Raw genomic sequence first — 19,122 nt, 5'->3', positions numbered from 1 at the left:
TAAAGACAAAAATGTATTAGAAGATAAGATCAAGGGAGATATACAATTAACAATCATAAATGTGAAGGTGAATGAGAGGAATTCCTCTCTAAAGTGGAGGAGGATAGCAAAATTGATTAGAGAGCAGAATCCAAAAAGCTTTTATTTACAAGCAATAAATATGAAAACCTGTGAAGTCCAGGTGCAGAATGAAATACTCAGAAGCAGAACATTCTAGGTAGTAAAAGCAAATTCTATAGATAAAAAGGGAGTGGGGAATGAATTATTTAAGAATTCTGATCAGTGCAGTGATCAGTCATGATTCCAGAGGACTCATGAGCAAGCATACTTCCAACCTCATGACAGAGATAGATGATGGAATCGATTTAAATAATTAGACATATTTTGGGGAGAATGAAAAATGATTGGTTGTTTTCCTTTGCTCTTGAGGAGGACCAAAATAATATCCCTATACCAGCATCAAAGTATAGAGTGTATCCCACTGTGGCAGATAAGACCAATATGAACTCAGTAGGCTCCACCACAGGTGGGGCACAAATAGTCCATATGAATATTTGGAGTGGGGATGTCTCCAAATTTGTGCATCTTACATTTCATTTAAAGTACTAAAACTCTGCTTTACTGAAAGAGTATAACTTTTTCTTTGATTCAAACATGCATGCTGTACAGTCCTTGCCCAGTTTTTCCCACATCTTACACTGATTCCAAAGTTCTTCAGAAAGAACTTGAGAGTGTCCTTGTATTATTTCTTTAAAAAGAAAAAGTTATGGAGGCAGTTAGGTGGTGCAGTGAATATATTGAGCATGGGCCCTGGAGAGAGGAGGAACTGAATTCAAATCTGGCCTCAGACACTTAACACTTACTAGCCATATGACATCGAGCAAATCAATTAACCTCAATTGCCCTGCCTTCCTCCCTCCAAAAAGCAAAAAAATAAATAAAAATATGGAATAAAATAAGCATTTCTGCAACATAACATAATAAAAAGATGATTGCACATGAAATGAAACTGCACATCTCTTTTGTATAACTTGTTTTTCCTTTTAAATAAATAAAAAAGTTAACACATAGATTTCTTTTTCCTTTGTTTTTATTCCCTTACCCTCTTACCCCCCATTCTAGGCATGGTCACCATTACACACACACACACACACACACACACACACACACACACACATATGCACACACGTAAAATCATTATAGACATGCTTCTATTTATCAGTTCTTTCACTGGGTGTGGATGGCATCCCCCTTCATATATTCTTTGCAGTTAAATTGAGTATTTATAATAGTCAAAATGATTTGCTCAAAGTAATTCTTAAAACAATATTGCTTTTACTGTATACAGCATTCTATTGGTTCTGTTCATCTCACTCTTCCTTATTTTGTGGAAGTTTATCCATATTTTCTAAGATCATTGAGCTCATAATTTCTTCTAGCACTGTAGTATTATATCCCAATCATATACCGCACCATATTCAGCCATTCCTTAATTGATGGACATACTTACAAGTTCTAGTTCTTTGCCACCACAAAGAGAGCTGCTATAAATATTTTATAACATATAGGTTCTTTTTCTTTTCCCCCAATAATCTTTTGAAATTGATGTAGAAGTAGTATTGATAGGTCAAAGGGTATAGGCAGTTTAATAAGTCTTAGGGCATAATTCCAGATTGCTCTCCAGTATGGTTGGACCAGTTCACAATTCCATCAACAATGAATTCATGTCCCAATTTTTCCACATCTGCACTAATTATCACTTCTACCCATCTCCATCTGATTGCTTGCCTTGTGTGGATTATCCATAAAATAGTATTTTAGGCAAATGTACTTTTTGTGTTGAACAACATGGCTCACCCATCTTAGTTGTGCTCTCTGCAGTAGAGTTTAAATGCTTGACAGGTCAACTGGAGAATGGATCTCTGTGTCCAGTTTAGTCCTCTACTTTGCACTCCATTTTAATCTTGGCTTGTAACCTTTTCAAGTTAAATAATTTACTATCAGTGTAGTAGTTGACCTTGATGACGTTTTAGTCTTCACCAAAGGCATCTGATAACACTGCAGAAAACGTATTAAAAAGCCTGGCAGCAAGCACACAGTCCTGCTTCTTTCCATTGGTGACTCAGAAAGTGTGAGCATATCTCCCATTATCCAGAATCCAGACAAGCATGCCATCAAGAGACTGAGGTACAGTACTGGGGAACTTCTCCAGGCATAATAATTTTCTCATATTTTCCACAAGTTCTCATGAGTGACACTATCTAAGCCTTGCCTTGGTCAGATCAACGAAATGTTGTGTATAGACCCCTATTCTGCTTCTGGCATTTCTCCCAGATCTGTCAACCAGCAAACCATATCGAAAAATATATGTGCTTATTTTGCTTGATTATGTTTATTTGTTATAATGATGTTTTCCCTTTTTTTTTCCTTAGGGGAAATAATAAGAAGTGTAAACATGCAATGGAGTTTATTACAAAATTAAAAGGAAAAGGAAAGAGGGTCATTGAAACATTTTTTAAAATATAAAGAATGGAACTGGAAAATTTTCAAAGGGAAACACCACCAGAAAAGCTTTGAAAGTTACATTGTTTTTATTATATAAAAATAGCAAGCTATATGTAATAAAGTTTTAAATTTTCATATATAATCTTTGTTCTATTCTATATTATACATTACCATATGACTATTATAGTATTTGTTAAATTCAGATTTTAAAAATAATAAAACATTTAAATTGAATAACTGGTTCAATGTAAAAAGTTCAGAGTTTAAGAATAAGTTGAGGGCTTAAAAGCTTACCTTGAGATAATCTGCTAACTCTGGAGTAATACTAGAGCTTAAGGCACATAAATCATTATTAAATCTTCCACTAAGGAAGAGAGAACCTGTGCAGGATTTTTTGTTTAAATGAGGAGACTAATAAGGATAAATTACGGTTTTCTTTGTGGACATAGAAACTCTAATGTGTCTAAAATTACTTATTTGAATGAGAGGCGGATAAAAACAGTGTGCATGCAAGGTCATGGCAAAATTTTAGATCTAATTAAAAATGAACCCCAAATAAAAAGTTAAATCATTTTTAAAGGAAATAGTTCTGTCAAATTGGCTTAGAAGGCTAGCAAGAAGGATTTTTTTTCTACCATATGCCTTCAAAGCTTATATTTAAAGTGGGAAAGACTAAAGAATTCAATAGCTGGAACATGTCTGACAGTAATTTAGTGATAGTAAGGCCATACTGGTTATCTGCCTTACCCAACTAAAGCATTATGGTGATTATGTAGTCAGACAATAGTTAGCAAACACTTCTTAAGTGCTTACTTTTGTCAGGCATTTTACTAAGGGCTGGAAAGATATTATTTGGAATGAACTGAAGTGATTTTTTAAAAATTATACTTTTGTATTTCTCTCTGGGAGACAATGGCATACAATGATGATCTGAATCCTCACTCTAAGCCATAGTAGTCTTATATGATCATGGGTAAGTCCCTTAACCTTCCTGAGACTATTATATTTAGGATAAAGTATAAACTCTTTTATTTTGATTTTAAAATTGTATACAACCTATTCCTTTCCAGCCTCAATAGGGTGTTTGTTCCCCTGTGTTATAGTAATGTAAAATTTTAAGATCTTCCCGGCCCCTAGGTTAAATGAACCTGGAGCCTGTGGTGGGAGGCTTGTTTTTCAGGAACACCCACACCTTGGTGCTTTGTGATTGGGCAGTGGGTCAAGAGGGTTGTTACATTTTCTGACCCAGGAGAAGGCTATATAATCCCTGGTGTGAGACATTGTTTTGGGGCTCACTTTGAGAAGTGTTGTATGATTTGACCAGATGAGACTCTGGGCAGCCATTGAGAGCCCCCTGGCTTTGAAAAACCAGATGTTGATGCTTCCCTCTCTGGTAACTGTGATTAGTTATGGATATATGTAATGGTCAGACAGTTTTGAAGCCCTGTCTGCTTGATCTGTTTCTGTCTTGTAACTTCTGTCTGTATACTCTGAAATTTGGGGTGCTGAACTTTTTCCCCTGAACTAGGTAAATAGTATGTGTTTGATTGATTAAAGTAAGCTTGTTAACCCCTTTTGAGTTGCTTTCCTTTAGAAAAGCAAATCTAAGAACCTGTGTTGGCAGCCACGCTGGGGATGCTGGGGTGCTTGCTGCAACACTGTGTTCTGCATTCTATGTTTTAGACAAACTGCCTTTCTACATTTCTCATATACTACACTCCATCTCTTATACCTGTGCTTTTGCACAAGCTCTCCCACATATGTAGAATGCACTCTTTAATTTAATCTCACAGAATCTATTTTTTCCTTGAAGACATCACGTAAACACTGTCTCTTGCTCGAAACCTTTCTTGACCTCCCTATTTGCTAATGCCCTTCTCCGCAAACTATCTTTTATTTAAATAAATTATTTTATACATTCATATTTATTTATGTAATGTCCTACATCCAATCCCTGCTCATTCTCCCCACTCACACAGTCAATTGTTCATAGAATCTCCAGATGGGGAGGCAGCTACTGCTACCTGGGTTCTAGGGATAAACCTGTGGGAAAATTACGCATATGACAAGGGCAGTAATTTAAAAACATCTTCCCCTAAACATCAGGGGCATGCTCTCATACAAACAGTTGCAGAGAGCAAGAGGAATGAAGAGTGGACAAAGACTTAAAGGACAATGGAAAAGAAGGAATACATGGTTGAGCAACTCATAAGACAGGTACTGCAAAGAAATAGTGTCCTTTATATTTCCACTGGGTTCTCATGATTCACTACAAGTTGCTTTTCAGTTCAGCTGGGTAGACATTTTGCAGGGAATAGGGTCTTCCCTGGAGCAGCTCAGTTAGGCTTGCTCCTCCTAGCTGATGGTATCCTAGTTGGACAAGCCAACCTATTACTGGGATGACTGGATGAGATCATAGGGTGGACATGGTCTATTTTCTGAGGTCTTTCCTTTTTAGCTTTCAGTATCTCTGCTTAGTAGACTTCAGTTCTTATTGGAGTTTTACTGGGGGTCCCTTATACTCACTATGCATTTATACATACACATATACATACAGACACATGGGTGTGTATATATGTATGCACTTATACATGTATATGAATACACACAATTACATGCATATATATGCATACATATGTGTATATCCACACACATACACGCATATGTTTTTAATATATACTTGCCCCCCCCCCATTAGAATGAAAGAACTTTGTAAGTAGAGGATATTTCTTTTTTTGTGCGTTCATATTCCCAGGATCCAACACAAGTGTCTGTACATATAGGTACTCAACATGTACATAGCTGGGGCAGCTAGAGGGCACAGTAGACAGAACATGAGCCTGGAGTCAGGAATGCCTGAGTTGGAATCCAGCCTCAGACACTCACTAGCTCTGTGAGCCTACATAAGTCACTTCACCCTATTTGCTTCAGTTTCTTCATGTATAAAGTGAGCTAAAGGAGGAAATGGCAAACCACTCTACTATCTTTGCCAAGAAAATTCCAAAAGAGGTCAAGAAGAATTAGATGTGACTGAAAAACAACTACAAGATCTTTTCATTCTTCCCACTCCCACACAAAATTTTCAGCTTATTTTTATGTGTTTTCTTTCTATATACAGATCTATACAACTCTCTTTCATCCAGCTAGCTAGCAAGGCAACTAGCTAGCAGTCTCTAGTATGTATTAAGAGATAGGTCAGCTATAGGTGGTACAGTGGACTCAGGACAACTCATTTTATGAGTTCAAATCTGACCTGAGGTGTTGGGCAAGTCACAACCCTGTTTGCCTCAATTTTTCATCAATAAAATGATCTGGAGAAGGAAATGGCAAACCACTCCATTATCTTTCCCCCAAAAAACCCAAATAAGGTCACAAAGACTCTGAAATGACTGGCAACAATCATCTTAAGAAACTGTTGTTGAACTTTGGTTCTTTCTTCCTCCAAATCTAGCACTAGGTCCAATATATCACATTGATTTTTACTAACTTTTTTTGGATGGGGGAAGGCAAGGAAATTGGGGTTAAGTGATTTGCCCAAGGTCACACAGCTAGTAAATGTGTCAAGTGTCTGGGGCTGGATTTGAACTCAGGTCCTCCTGACTCCAGGGCCAGTGCTCTATTCACTGCACCACCTAGCTGCTCTAATTTTTGCTAACTTTTAGGAATTCCATTGATTGAATATTTATTCTTCTCAATATTTTTATCAGATATGATTTACTTTTGAAATATTATAGTGAAGATGTGTAACACTAAAGTGGATAGATGTCCAATAAGATTGTTGCATATCTTGAAGAAGCAGAGAGATGAATGAGAAGAATATTTTAAATTCTGGACCCTGGAGAAAACATTTTGGAGGAGAAATCTTACCTGTTATGAACTGTAAAATAAAGCAAAGAGAACTTTCCCTCTCTTTACTGCCTTTACCACTCACCCCCTTCCTCATAGGGAGGATATTACTGAAAGGAAAGCTCTGTTACACAAATAGTGGGAATGAAACAAAAAAAAAAAACCTCTATAGGAAATATGTTGATGATGTCACGGAAAGAAGACAAAACAAAACAAAAGTGATTTCAAAGGAGAAGTTAACATTTGTGGAAATATTTGTAAGAAGATTTTCAATGGAAAAATTTTCCATTCTTAGTAACTAAAATGACTTTGTAAATGCAATAAAAGCTTCCATAATTTACTTACACTGAGAATTTTAATTAATTAAGCCTATAATCTCACAAAAAGTTACAGATATTACATCATTTTAACTGCTATAGGAAATTACTATAACAGGTTATAATCATCAACTTGTCACTATTATATTCACAAAAACATCCTTATTAAAAATTAAAGATGGAAAATTAGGAAAGTTGCTGATTGGTCAACTGGCAAGGCTCTTGTAGAGGGATTGTCTGGATTAGATAGGTATTTGGTCTTAGATTTAGATTCTAAATTACTTTTAGTCCAAACTAGAATAACTTCCTTTCTAATTAAAGAATTATATAGAAAAAAAGTTAATTGACTTAAAATCTCAAGTACAACATCTTAGAGTATCTATTAAGTAACATCAATTAAATTCTAATAAACATAAAAATGCTTTTTTGTTTAAATGTTTCATTTAAAAAATGTTAGTCTTAACAAAATAAAATTATTTAAAACTTCAATTATTTCCTATATCACTATCCTCAAATCTTCCTATATTATAACTTATAATAAAAAATAGTCCAACGATTGCAAAATATTATGTGTTGTTTTGTAAGGTAGGCTATTTCTGAGATCTGGGTTTCAGTCATTTCTGAACATGAATAAAATTGTAAAATAGTAACATTCAAAATAGTGAAATTGGAAAATTCAATAAAAAGTCATTAAATACTATTTGCAAAGACATAATTATATATTTTTATTTTAAAAGCCCACTTTATTACACTCCAAATTTCTCAAAATATTAAAAATCATCAGTCCAAACATATTTTTGAGAGTGTTTCTGCATGAAAGAAATGACTTCTAGGAAGGAAATTCTACAATCCTTTCTGATAATGCATCCTCACAGAAATGATATCATCTTAACTCTTTTTTTTTTGTTTCTAGTCTTAGAGACATAGCCTGCCACTGCAATCCTCATATCCTCCTATTAAAGAAGTAAGGAGCAATGTCTGTTTCACAACTGAATAAATGGCATTTCTTAGGTTTGAAAACTCACACTTTATGGTTAGAAAATCTTGAAGTTAAATGGGCTCATAGAATCATGTATTGGTAGTCTCAAAGTAGATATATTTCTATCCATAATGGCACAAAGAGCCCATTTCTATATATTTCTTGTTCTGTTAGGTACTTAAAACTAAATACAGATCATTAATTAGATACATTTAATGTACATAATACATAAGTTGTGTGTACAAGAATTCTTCTTCTCCTCCTCTTCCTCCTTCTTTTTTCTTCTTCTTTTTCTCCTCCTCCTTTTCCTACTCCCCCTCCTCTTTCTCCTCCTCCTTCTCCTCCTTCCCCTCCTCCCCCTCCTCCTTCTCCTCTTCCTCTTCCTCCTCTTTCTCCGTTTCTTCCTCCTCCTCCTTCTTTTCCTCCTCCTCCTTCTCTTCACTCTCCTCCTCCTCCAAAGATTTATATATCACTTTAAGATTTTCAAAGTGTGCTATATGTGTGTGTATAATCTTATCTGATTCTCCCAACAACCCTTTGAAATAAATGATATTAATATGCCTATTGTACCCTCCCCCATTGGAGGGCTATAGGGTGAAGCACTTTATTCCTCTTAAAGCTTTTCTTCATAAAGGTCTGGAATCTGGACTTTCTAGCTAAATCCATTTTATATCTGAAGTTCTCCTTGGTTGGAACTCAATTCAACATAATGCTCCCTTGTGGCCTCCCTTCCACCCCTCCCCCACCTTCCAGCTTCTCTTTGTCTTTTATCTCCCCGTAGATTGTAAGCTCGTTGATGGTGGGGAGCTAGCTTTCTATTAAAAAATATATATATATATATATATATATATATATATATATATATATATATATATATATCCCTAGTGCTTAGCACAGTACATGACACAGAATGGGTACCTGAAGAATGTTTATTGAATTCTAAGAACTAGCAATAAAAGCTTAAGGAGGGTTGAGTGACTTGTTCTTCATGTCTGAGACAGGTTTTGAATTCAAGTCTTGACACCAAGACTCACTCTTGGACTAGTTTCTTCAGACTGAATGTCTCATACATATGTATTGTTGCTAGATTTGGAGCTGGCCTTTGGTAGTGTTTCAGTATCATTAAAATGATTAGTACTAGAGTTCAACTCAGGCTATAAAAGCCTTGGGGGGGGGGTGGAGTGGCCGGCAAGGTAGCACAGAGAGTAAGAGCACCGGCTCCAGTGTTGGGATGACCTGGATCGAGTCCGGGCTCAGATACTCAGCATCACACCCAGAAATAACTGGCCGTGGAACCTTGAGCAAGTTACTTAACCCCGATTGCTTAAAAAAAAAAAAATAAAAGCTTTAGGGGACTGGTTAAAGAACTTTACTATGTATAATATGTTCTGAGTGCCAGAGAACCAATTTTTATCTAAATTCTAGTCACAAAATTCATTTTTAAGTTGAAGAAATAAGGAATTGCCTTTATGTTGAATTAAAGAATAAATGGACAAATAGGTATGAAGAAAATAAGAGATGGAGAAAAATAATCATATAATTGTGCATATGTCTGCTTTTGATTCTCTAGACTTGATGTGCTTTAGAGAAATGTTGCTTTGGTGGAAACGTTTTTTATCCGTTTAAGCACAGCTCTTATGCTATAGTTTTAATCACTGACTTCCTAGATATAATAAAGTCATTTGATTGTAATCTCTTCAAGATCATGGACTATCATTTATCTTTTTTGTGTCCTCAATGTTTAGTATGATACATTAGCATATAGTAAGTGCCTAATAAATGTGTATAAAACGACTGATTGTAAGTGGGAAATGGTAGTATATGAAAATCATACTACAGGAAAATAAGTATATTTTGGTAAATAAAATATTATGCACTCACATAGTTATTTCCTGTATATTTCTTTTAAAAATATTCTCAAATCACATCTCAAATCTCCACAACTGAGTTTAAGCTGTTAATACTTGTGAAAATATTTTTGAAATAAAAATCTTTAGCCAGACTAATTAGGTGGCAAATATATTACCTCAATAGTTGCTGAATATATTGGTTAAGAATATTATAATAACTATAAATATTATAACAATTATAATATAGACATTGTCAATAGTTAATGACTACATTGGTCATATATTAATGGAACATAAACATCTCCAATTCAATGAAAAGTTGTATTTCATACTGAGCAAAGTACAATTTGGTGTTATCAGTGGCTATATTTTCATTTCATTGGCATTACAGTTTGAAAAACCAGTAATCATACTATATAACATTAATTTGAAACAAATTAAAGAAATAAATGTGCAGTAGTAACTGTTTCTAAGGAATGGTTTCCTGTCCTTGTTTTAGGATTAAAATGAACTCAATTATAGTTTTTAAATTAAGCATTTCCCCAAATTACAATTGTTTCATTCTATCATTGTAATGGTAATGGAAATTTGAAGATCTTCCCTGCCCCTTAATAAGACTTCAGGAATTTGAAGACCTTACCTTATTTGAATATTTTCTCTGCTCCATAATAGGTTGAACGTAATCACATGGAACCTGTGGTGGGAGGAGTTTGCTGAAGGCTGGAGCAGAGCCCACAGGAAGATGGGAGTCAGAGAAGTTAGAGCTGAAGGGAGGAGATAATGCAGCCAAGGAGACAGATAGGATTGTGAGTGTTTGTTTGTGGAAAGGCTAAAGAATGATGTGACTCCTGCTGTGTTATGGTTTATTGACTTTGTTATTATGATGGATTTGACTTTCTGGTGTTGGGATTTGGTTTTCTTGTGTCTGAATGAATGTTTTGCTTCTGTCTTATATATGGAGAGTTTGTTATATTTTGTGATCGAGAACTATGTTGGCATATTTACAGTTGCCACTGATGCTGTGGATATTGTGTTGGTGCTTCAATAATTTCCTCAGTAACAATACTTACTTTGATATCCCTAGCAGTTCTCCCTTCAATTGAAGATAAACCATGTACTCTTTATCCTCTGTGGCTTTTCCTTATTTTCCTATATATCCTCCATAGAAACTCTGTCCAGTGTACTAAAGACTTTCTTCTAAATAACTTGACATCAGATGAGGACCAATGGAGTACATGGACTTTCTATTTTGTTTTTTATTCCCTGTCCTTCCTATATAACTACTCTACCATGTTGCTAGTTATACATTTCTTTTATAATTTTAACCTTGATTCTTGGTATGAAATTCTATTATATTTACCACTGGATAATATACACACAAAACTCAAAATGTTCAAATTAAAATCATTCTCCTCCTCCCCCTCCCTTAAGTCCTTCCTTCTTCCTAATTGTTTATTACACTGGAGGCTCCCACATTTCCTAACTTGGATTCCATCCTCATGTACCACCCCTGCCCCCAAATCCCCAAATATTGCCAAGTTCTTTGTAACTTCTATCATATATTTCCTCTGTCTCCTGACCCTGGCATGATTACATAACAACTAGATTAATAAAATGGCAGTTCTTTGGTCTCATCTCAAAACTTTCTCCAACACAGTTTATCCCTCACTCAGATATCAATTTATTCTTCCTAAAGCATAGGCTTGACCATGTCATCCACTATTCAATAAATTCTAGTAGCTCCCTATTTGCTCCAGGATTAAATATACAAGCACCTGCCTTTTAAACTCCTCCATAACCTGGTCACCTCCTAATTTCCAGTTTTCTTGTACTTTTCTCACTCCTCCACATTCTGAGATCCAGTGCCACTGGCCTCACTATTCCTAAAACAAAACACTCCATCTCCTAACTGAGGATATTTTTATTGGTTATCTCCTGTACCTTAAATTATTTCCCCTTCTTGCCACAGTCTCTTGGCTTATTTGGTTTCTTTCAAGTCCCAACTAAATTCTTACCTACAAGAAGTTTTCCTGATTCCTCTCAGTGATAGTGATTTTCCTCTCTTGATCATATCTAATTTATCCTGTATATATCTTATCTGTACATACTTGTTCCCATGTTTTCTTTCTCAATAGACCGTGAGCTCTTTGAAGGTAGGGACTTACTTTTCCTTACTTTGTATTCCTACTACTTATCTCATGCCTGGCATATAAAAAGCAATTGATAAATGCTTGTTAACTGGGTGACTTTTGCCTGGAGTAGAAATACTAACAAATGAAAACACCCATTGATATTCACTATTTTAGCACTTGATAAAAAATGTTGTGTCTTCAATATGCAGTGCATTGTACTAAATATTGGGGGAAAGAGAGATGTAGATGCAAGGGTAAATAGAGACAGGTACTACTTTTAAGTTGCTTGTCTTGAAGTAGGGAGAGATAGGATGTATACAGCTTAATGCAGCATAATAAACTTACTTGACAGTAACATAAAGTAGATAGATAGATACACAGATAGATACATCCATACATCCATAGACAATCAAACATAATATTTACTAAGCAGTTTTATTTATAAGGCACTCTGCTAAATACTGCATATACAAATATCAGCAAATAAGATAGTCTGCACCTTCAGGAGGGGCATCTAGGTGGCATGGTGGATAAAGTACTGGGTTTGGAGTCAGGAAGATTCATCTTTCTGAATTCAAATCTAGTCTCAGAAACATTGGCTTTATGACCATGGGCAAGTCACTTAATGTTGTTTACCTCAATTTCCTCACCTGTAAAATGAGCTGGAGAAGAAAATGGCAAACCATTTCAGTATTTTTACCAAAAATCCCAAATGGAGTCATGAAGAGTTGAACATGACTGAAAGAACACCTTCAATAATTTACATCCTGGTAATGAGGAACAGACCATATACTGTTTGGAAAAAGAAGTCTGGAGAGTGAAGTTGAGTAGAGCATGGAGACTATGATAGGGACCCCTCTAGATAAGCTGATCCCAGCTAGTGAGTCATCAGTTTTCAACAAGGTAGAAAGGTACCTGGTCTGAAAGTTGATAAATATAGCATCAATATCTGATTGAAGTAAGCATGACTGGGGTCCTCAGGGAATGGTATTCCAGAATAGAGAGTCATCAGCCCTGTTGAATGAAATTTGAGAGAAATTGGAGAAAATTGTTAATATGAAATGTAAAACCTAAAAAATCAAACAAAATAAGAAACCAAAAATAATGATATTAAATGAAAAGATGGTTATTATTCTAGATAAAACGTATATAGTATTTCCCAGCTAAAGTCCTACCTTCCACAAAAATACTTTTCCAGTTCCTCTTAATTATGGTGCCTTGTCTCTATTAATTATTTGCTATTTATACTCTGTGTGTATGTGTGTATTTACTTTGTGGAGGGGAGAAGGCAGGGCATTTGAGATTAAGTGACTTGTCCAAGGTCACATGGCTAGTGTTAAGTGTCTGAGGGCAGATTTGAACTCAGGTCCTCCTGAATCCAGGGTTGGTACTCTATTCACTGCACCACCTAGCTGCCCATGTGTATAATTCATGTATATAATTTGTACACATTCATTTGCTTTTTGTCTCTGCCATTAGATTGTGAGCTACTTGAAGGCAGCTTTGCTTTAGCTTTCTTTCTATCCCTAGTGCTTTACACAGTGACTTTACACAGTTGGTGTTTAAAAAAAAAAGTTTATAGATTGAATGATTTTGAAATAAAAGCAGTATTTTCTTCAAAACAACCATGTCACAAAGCAAACAGCATTATCCTCATTTTGGATATAAGGAAACTGAGACCATAAGAAGCTCAATGATTTTGCCCAGGGAATGCAACCAGAAAGAGATACTCAGAACTTCAACCCAGGTGTTTTCTGATGCCAGGAACAATGCTGTTTCCATTGAACAATTTACCAATGGACTTCAGGTATTTTGGCATTTTTGTCAGTTTTGGTGCTTTGGACCTGTAAGTTAATTGTTCTAGGGAACTCTCCAACAGGAAATGTCTTCTACTAAAGATGCCCTGCCACTTACAGTCCTAGAACTCTACTGGGTCTTTCTGAGTCTGATGCCAATTCACTATATCTATACACACACACACATATATCACAATTCACTATTCCATATTACATCTGCCAAATCAATGGAATAGTCTACACAAACTCTTCTTTATAGTTTCCCACTTTGGGATGTTTCTACAATCTAAACATTTACCATACAATGGCTGTTGTGTCCTATTTGCTTCTATGTCTGGGTGGCATGGCTGTTCCCCTGGCATACACAAGGAAAACAAGACAAGTGAAGTTAACTTTTTTCTCTCAGTGAAAAAAAAATGCAGCTAAGTAGAGTCATTAGTATAGTGTAGGGCCTTGGTTAGAACTGGAAAATCCTGGGTTCAAATCAATCCCAGATACTTAATAGTTTTTTAAGCCTTGACAAGTTAATTAGTCTCCATCAGCTTCAGTTACCTCCTCTGATACACACACACACACGTGTGTGTATGTGTATATGTATATAGTATAATAGAGACATGCATACATGTGTGTTTGTATGTATATAGATATGTCTATAATGTATAAAAGCAATACCCCATGAAATTGTTGCAAGGATCAAATGAACATGTATAAAATGATCTTATTATAATTAATTATCTCACCAGTAAAATATCTATAAATATTGATAGCAAATAGATCAATTATATGTTTTTTTATACTTTTGATGGTGCTATAGAGAATTGAGGAAATGTAAGCCATAGTGGTTATTGTTAATGAGAATTTTTCTCAATAATAATAATAAAGATATTAATGTATAAAAATATCACTAATACGACAAGAAAATAAATAAGTGCCAGGGGCTTATAGAAATAGAAACTGGGGCTTAAGCACCAAACATAATATTTTTTTTCTGCATATAATAAAAGCCCTCAATGTATTTCTTGAATGAATGAGTGAATGAATGCTATTCAGGTTTATAGGGCTAAAGAAAAAACTTTACAGTGGAGGAGGAATTTCTACTTTTCTTTGAATAATAGGTAGATTTCAATAAATGGAGAGAGGACATTCTAGATGGAATGGCAATAAGAGTGAAGAGAGATAAAGTGAGTGGGTTAATTTGATTGTGAGAGATGGTATAAGGTTAGAAAGGTAAATGAGGCCCAGATTATGAAGAAACATAAGAGCCCAGAATAGGTAATTTGAGCTTTATTGACATAGGATATAATAAATATATGACAAAAAGGAAGAGAGGTGGTCAAAATAAAGATTAATCTAATAGTGTTGGTAGAAAAAGCTTCCTAATTGGTGAGTCCCTATCCTAGGAAGGAAAGAAGGGAAAAAAAGGAAGGAAGGAAGGAAGGAAGGAAGGAAGGAAGGAAGGAAGGAAGGAAGGAAGGAAGGAAGGAAGGAAGGAAGGAAGGAAGGAAGGAAGGAAAGGAGGGAGAGATAAAAGGAGGGAGGGACAGAAAGATGGAGGAAGAGGAGGGAAGGAAAGAAAGAGGGAGGGAAGAAAAGAAAAAAAAGAGAGAAATACAAAGGCATTTCATTCTAATAGTCCCAAAGTTCAAAAATTTCCATGAAAATCAAAGTCCTTCACTCACCAATGATAATTCAATGTGGACATTTCTTTTCTAGCTTAATTGTTTTATTCAAGATTCTCCTAAGTCAAAAATCCAATGTCCATGGCTAATGGAATACTGAAATTCAACCTATACAAATGGATCCTCGTATCTCAGAGTAAATAAAGAAGACATTAATGCAACAGATCAAAAAGGTATCTGATAATGTTTCTTTGGTATCAGCAGCTCAAAATGTAATTAAACTGGCTTTAGCCTAAAGTGTGTTTTTTTTCTAAAATTAACTCTAGATTCTTAATTACTTGCCAAAATATGTCACTGTTCTACAATGTAAAACTCTCCTATTTTTAGTTTTGTCTTTTTTCTCTATGCATTTAATATCTTCTCAGATTTGTTAATATGTTGACTTAATGGTTATTTCTAGAGTTCAACTAACCTCATATCACTGAAGACAGATCTCAGGAAAAATAGGCTTAGCAATCTTTATGTTTCCAGTAGCTTGGAACTGATTGAAAGCTATGCATATTTGGCATCACTGACTCTTTCTAAAGGGCTTTTGGGAGGTTTGAATTAAGGTCAATGACCTCCTGGCCCTTATACTGTAGGTAATAGTTATCATAGTGCTCTGATTTCAGCTTCTGCTAATGAACCAGTATCCATACAACAACGAGAGCCTACATTTTTAGTTGGCACATTTTTCTCTCTGAAGATAGAAAAAACACCTACCTGGTTTATTAGCATTTAGTAATGGCAAAGTGGTCAGGTGTATGAAAATTTACAAGCCATGTAATTTTAAAAAATAGATAATTTCTCTTGTCTTTGGCTTCAAAATGAATGTATTTGAATAGAAGAATCATATACTAAAGAAAGGCTTATTTCTTCTTTATAATTGTTTCTTGGGCTTAGCAGCATAGTACTGACCATATAGGAAAACTGGGATATCCCTCAAGCAATATAGAGATGCATAAAAATAAAATATACTATTCCAAGGTATCTTTGTACAGGTTATTATGATAAATAATGTATATTGTTTTATTTTTCCTATGAATAGTAATATTGTATGCATTGTTTGAGCATAATAATTTACCACTAAATGGCTGAGCCACTAGTTATGGGCCCTATTCATACTTAACTAGGTGGGTCCAAAGAAAATACAAAGTATTTGGCCAAGTGGGTACTTAATATTTTACCTATTTATTTATTTTCTAGGCATTGTCAGAGCTTATGTTCATAACCTTTAAGAACACAGTATTACTTTTTTTGATCTAGGAGGAACCACCATAGAACTTTGTGCTAAACTTCATTGTTAACCACACAAGGTCAGAACCAAATTAGAAGATTCCTCTGATGAATTTATGGGACAGATACAGGTAAGAGTTGTGCCAGCGGAACAGGATATGATGGGTTATGATAGACATTATTGGAGATAATATCCATTTTAATGTGGTCAAATTTATAGGTGGATATTGGATATCTGGATACTTTAGAATTCAATTTTTGTGCAGTTGTAGTGACTTTTTTCTCTGCTCTGTTTCTTTTTCTATTACAAATTTCACAGTCATAGAATAATAGATTTAGAGCTAAAAGACATATTAGTGATGAGCTAGTCGAGACCTCTTGCTTTATAGATAGAGGATAATTTAGAATTAGAGAGGAAGAATGACTTGCCTAAGGTCACTAAGTTTGTAAGTGTCAGAGCTGGGATTCATATCCATCCCCTCTGATTGTAAATCCAGCACTGTATCCACAGCATAAAGAAAGGAAATCTTCCTCAGATTTATGTTGTAACATCATTGGGGAAAAACAGACTAAGCATGGATAAAAAAAAATACAAGGATGCATCTACCTCATCAATGCATCTATCACTTCATCAACCTGTAAGTTCTATACAACAATGCATATTCTATGCCATCCATGCCTGATCATTCTGTGATACATTTATCCATTTTTTTCACACAGATTTCCTATAGAGGGCCAACCATAAGGTGTGCTGATAAAGCTTTAAGAAACAGTTCTCTGGAGGGAAAAAAAAATCTAAGTAGGGTACAATTTAGGAAGCAGCTATTTGGCTCAGTGGATAGAGAAGACCTGAATTTAAACCCAGATTCAGACACTTACTGCCTGTGGGACCCTAGGCAAGTCACTTAACCTGTTTGCCTTAAGCCTCTGGAGAAGGAAAGGGCCAACCACTCCAGTATTTTTGCCAAGAAAACCCTATGGATAATAGGGTTCCAAAGTGTGCAAAGAGTCAGTTATGACTAAATGACAGAACAAAAACAAGGTCACAATTTTAATTTTAATCTATATTAGTTTCTTAACTCTAGACAATCAACAAAGCTCTAATTTAAGCCCCATTTCATAGCACTTGTCAATTTTCAATGCGTAAACAGCTCATGCTGAAATTTTTACAATCAGATCTTTTGAACTAGTTAAATCTGTCTGTAGCACACCCCTGCACCCAATGTACTGGAAACTTTCCTTGATTTCTCTTGACAATTTAAGAGTACCAAACACTCTGACTTATTATATTTCATATCTTATCCATGCCATCTTTTTAACATCTCTCTTCTCTCTATTAAATTCATTGACATATGAGTTTAATCTTATATTTTATTCAAAGTAGTTCAGTTGCAACCCACTAGTTTTGTTCCCCTGTGTGATAGTAATGGCAATTAAAGATTCCCCTGTATTGGCTTGGTTTTCAAATTGATTGTATTAAAACCCAGAGTTTGTTAATCCCACCTGTGGGATGGGCTTGTTGATGTGAAAAGAAAGTCCTGAAGTGGGAGGAGCTGGTGACGTAGATTTGGAGAGACACTGGAGAGAGGCGGAAGATCTTTTTTGGTAGCTGCACCTCGTGGAGAGACTAAGAGAATTGCTGGTGGCCGCTTTGAATTGCCCTGGACTTTTGAGACCTGCCCCCTGAGCTGCCAAGGACTGAGGAGACATGGCTGTTTTGCTGGTACTTTGTCTGTCTGTTTTGATGTTATTTTGCCAGATTTGTCCACTGGTGAAAGACTGTCCTGTTGAAGAAGTCCTGGAACCTGGCATTTGGTTAAGAAGGCCTGAGACTGTCCTGCAGACAGAGAGTGAATACTGTCCACTGGTGAGGGACAGTACTGTTGTTGCAGGGGTCTGGAGACTGTCCGGCAGACAGAATGAATACTGTCCACTGGTGAAGGACAGTGCTGTTGTTGCAGGGGTCTGGGAGCCTTTCTGTTGGTTCAGAAGCCTTGAAGAAGGATTTTCTTGTTGTATGTTTACAGAAATCCTGGGAGAGGGCTTTGCTAATGTGTTCAGGGGTTCTAGGACTGTTCTACAGACAGAGGATAAATTCATGAAGGGACTGGCAATGTATCTTATGGCCTTGCTAAGCCTTGTCTCCCCAGGAACTAAGATTGCTGAGAACTTGCCTGGTGTCAAGATGAAGAAAAGAGCTCCATTTGGGTATTAAGTGCTGTGTTTAAACTTGATGTAACTCTGGGGTAGATTCAATTGTGATCCAGGGGTGGGGAACTTTTGACCTTTTTGTGTTCTATGGTTGAGCAAGTGAATGTATTTTACTTATGTTTGGAAACTAATCTCCATTTGAGAAGAGGGGCTTTGTGGTGGACTTAATTAAGGTATAGCCTAGGGGTGGAGAAGTATTTAGAACAGAGACTTTGTAATTGATTGAATGATTGGAAGGTCCTGGGGTGGGGTAGTACTTGGAGATTATTTAATCATACTTAGTAAATACTGTATTTTGAATGATGTCATGTTTTGATCTTCTCTGTTCTGGGTTTGTTACTGAATAAAATAGAGAGCACCTATGCTGGTATTTCGAACCTGGGAAGTTGCCTTTCCTTGGCATTACATTACACCCTGAAACATCATGTACTTACAGTTGGGTTGCTCTTCATATTTATGCTTTCTCAGAAATGACAATTGTGTCAAGTTTCTTTAAAATGGAAATACTCAGAGTGGTAGACACTTGCACTTTCTTGTTGAGTCAATTATGCGATTCTTTGTTAAAACACCTAACAAGTGGGGTGGCTAGGTG

General features: G+C 35.7%; 1 long non-coding RNA gene across 2 annotated transcripts in view; it reads left to right on the top strand.

The window, feature by feature from the left end:
• Positions 1-18,907, top strand: part of LOC138170671 (uncharacterized) — a 321,824-nt gene extending 302,917 nt beyond the window's left edge. Inside the window, exons 1-3 of one of the 2 annotated variants that reach the window (XR_011170710.1) lie at positions 10,174-10,303; positions 15,139-15,277; positions 16,350-18,907. This is a non-coding gene — a long non-coding RNA (uncharacterized lncRNA). Of the gene's footprint in view, positions 1-10,173; positions 10,304-15,138; positions 15,278-16,349 lie in introns of those variants that run through there. The other variant, XR_011170711.1, reaches the window with a different exon arrangement.
• Positions 18,908-19,122: the final 215 nt, after the last annotated feature.

The sequence above is a fragment of the Petaurus breviceps genome, unplaced genomic scaffold (genome assembly GCF_028583685.1).
Source record: "Petaurus breviceps papuanus isolate PSGF00001 unplaced genomic scaffold, PetGlider_PUasm1.0 38, whole genome shotgun sequence".
In the NCBI taxonomy this organism is placed as follows: Eukaryota; Metazoa; Chordata; class Mammalia; order Diprotodontia; family Petauridae; genus Petaurus; species Petaurus breviceps.
The sequence above is the reverse complement of the archived record's forward strand: the minus strand, read 5'-3'. Positions and strand labels throughout refer to the sequence as shown.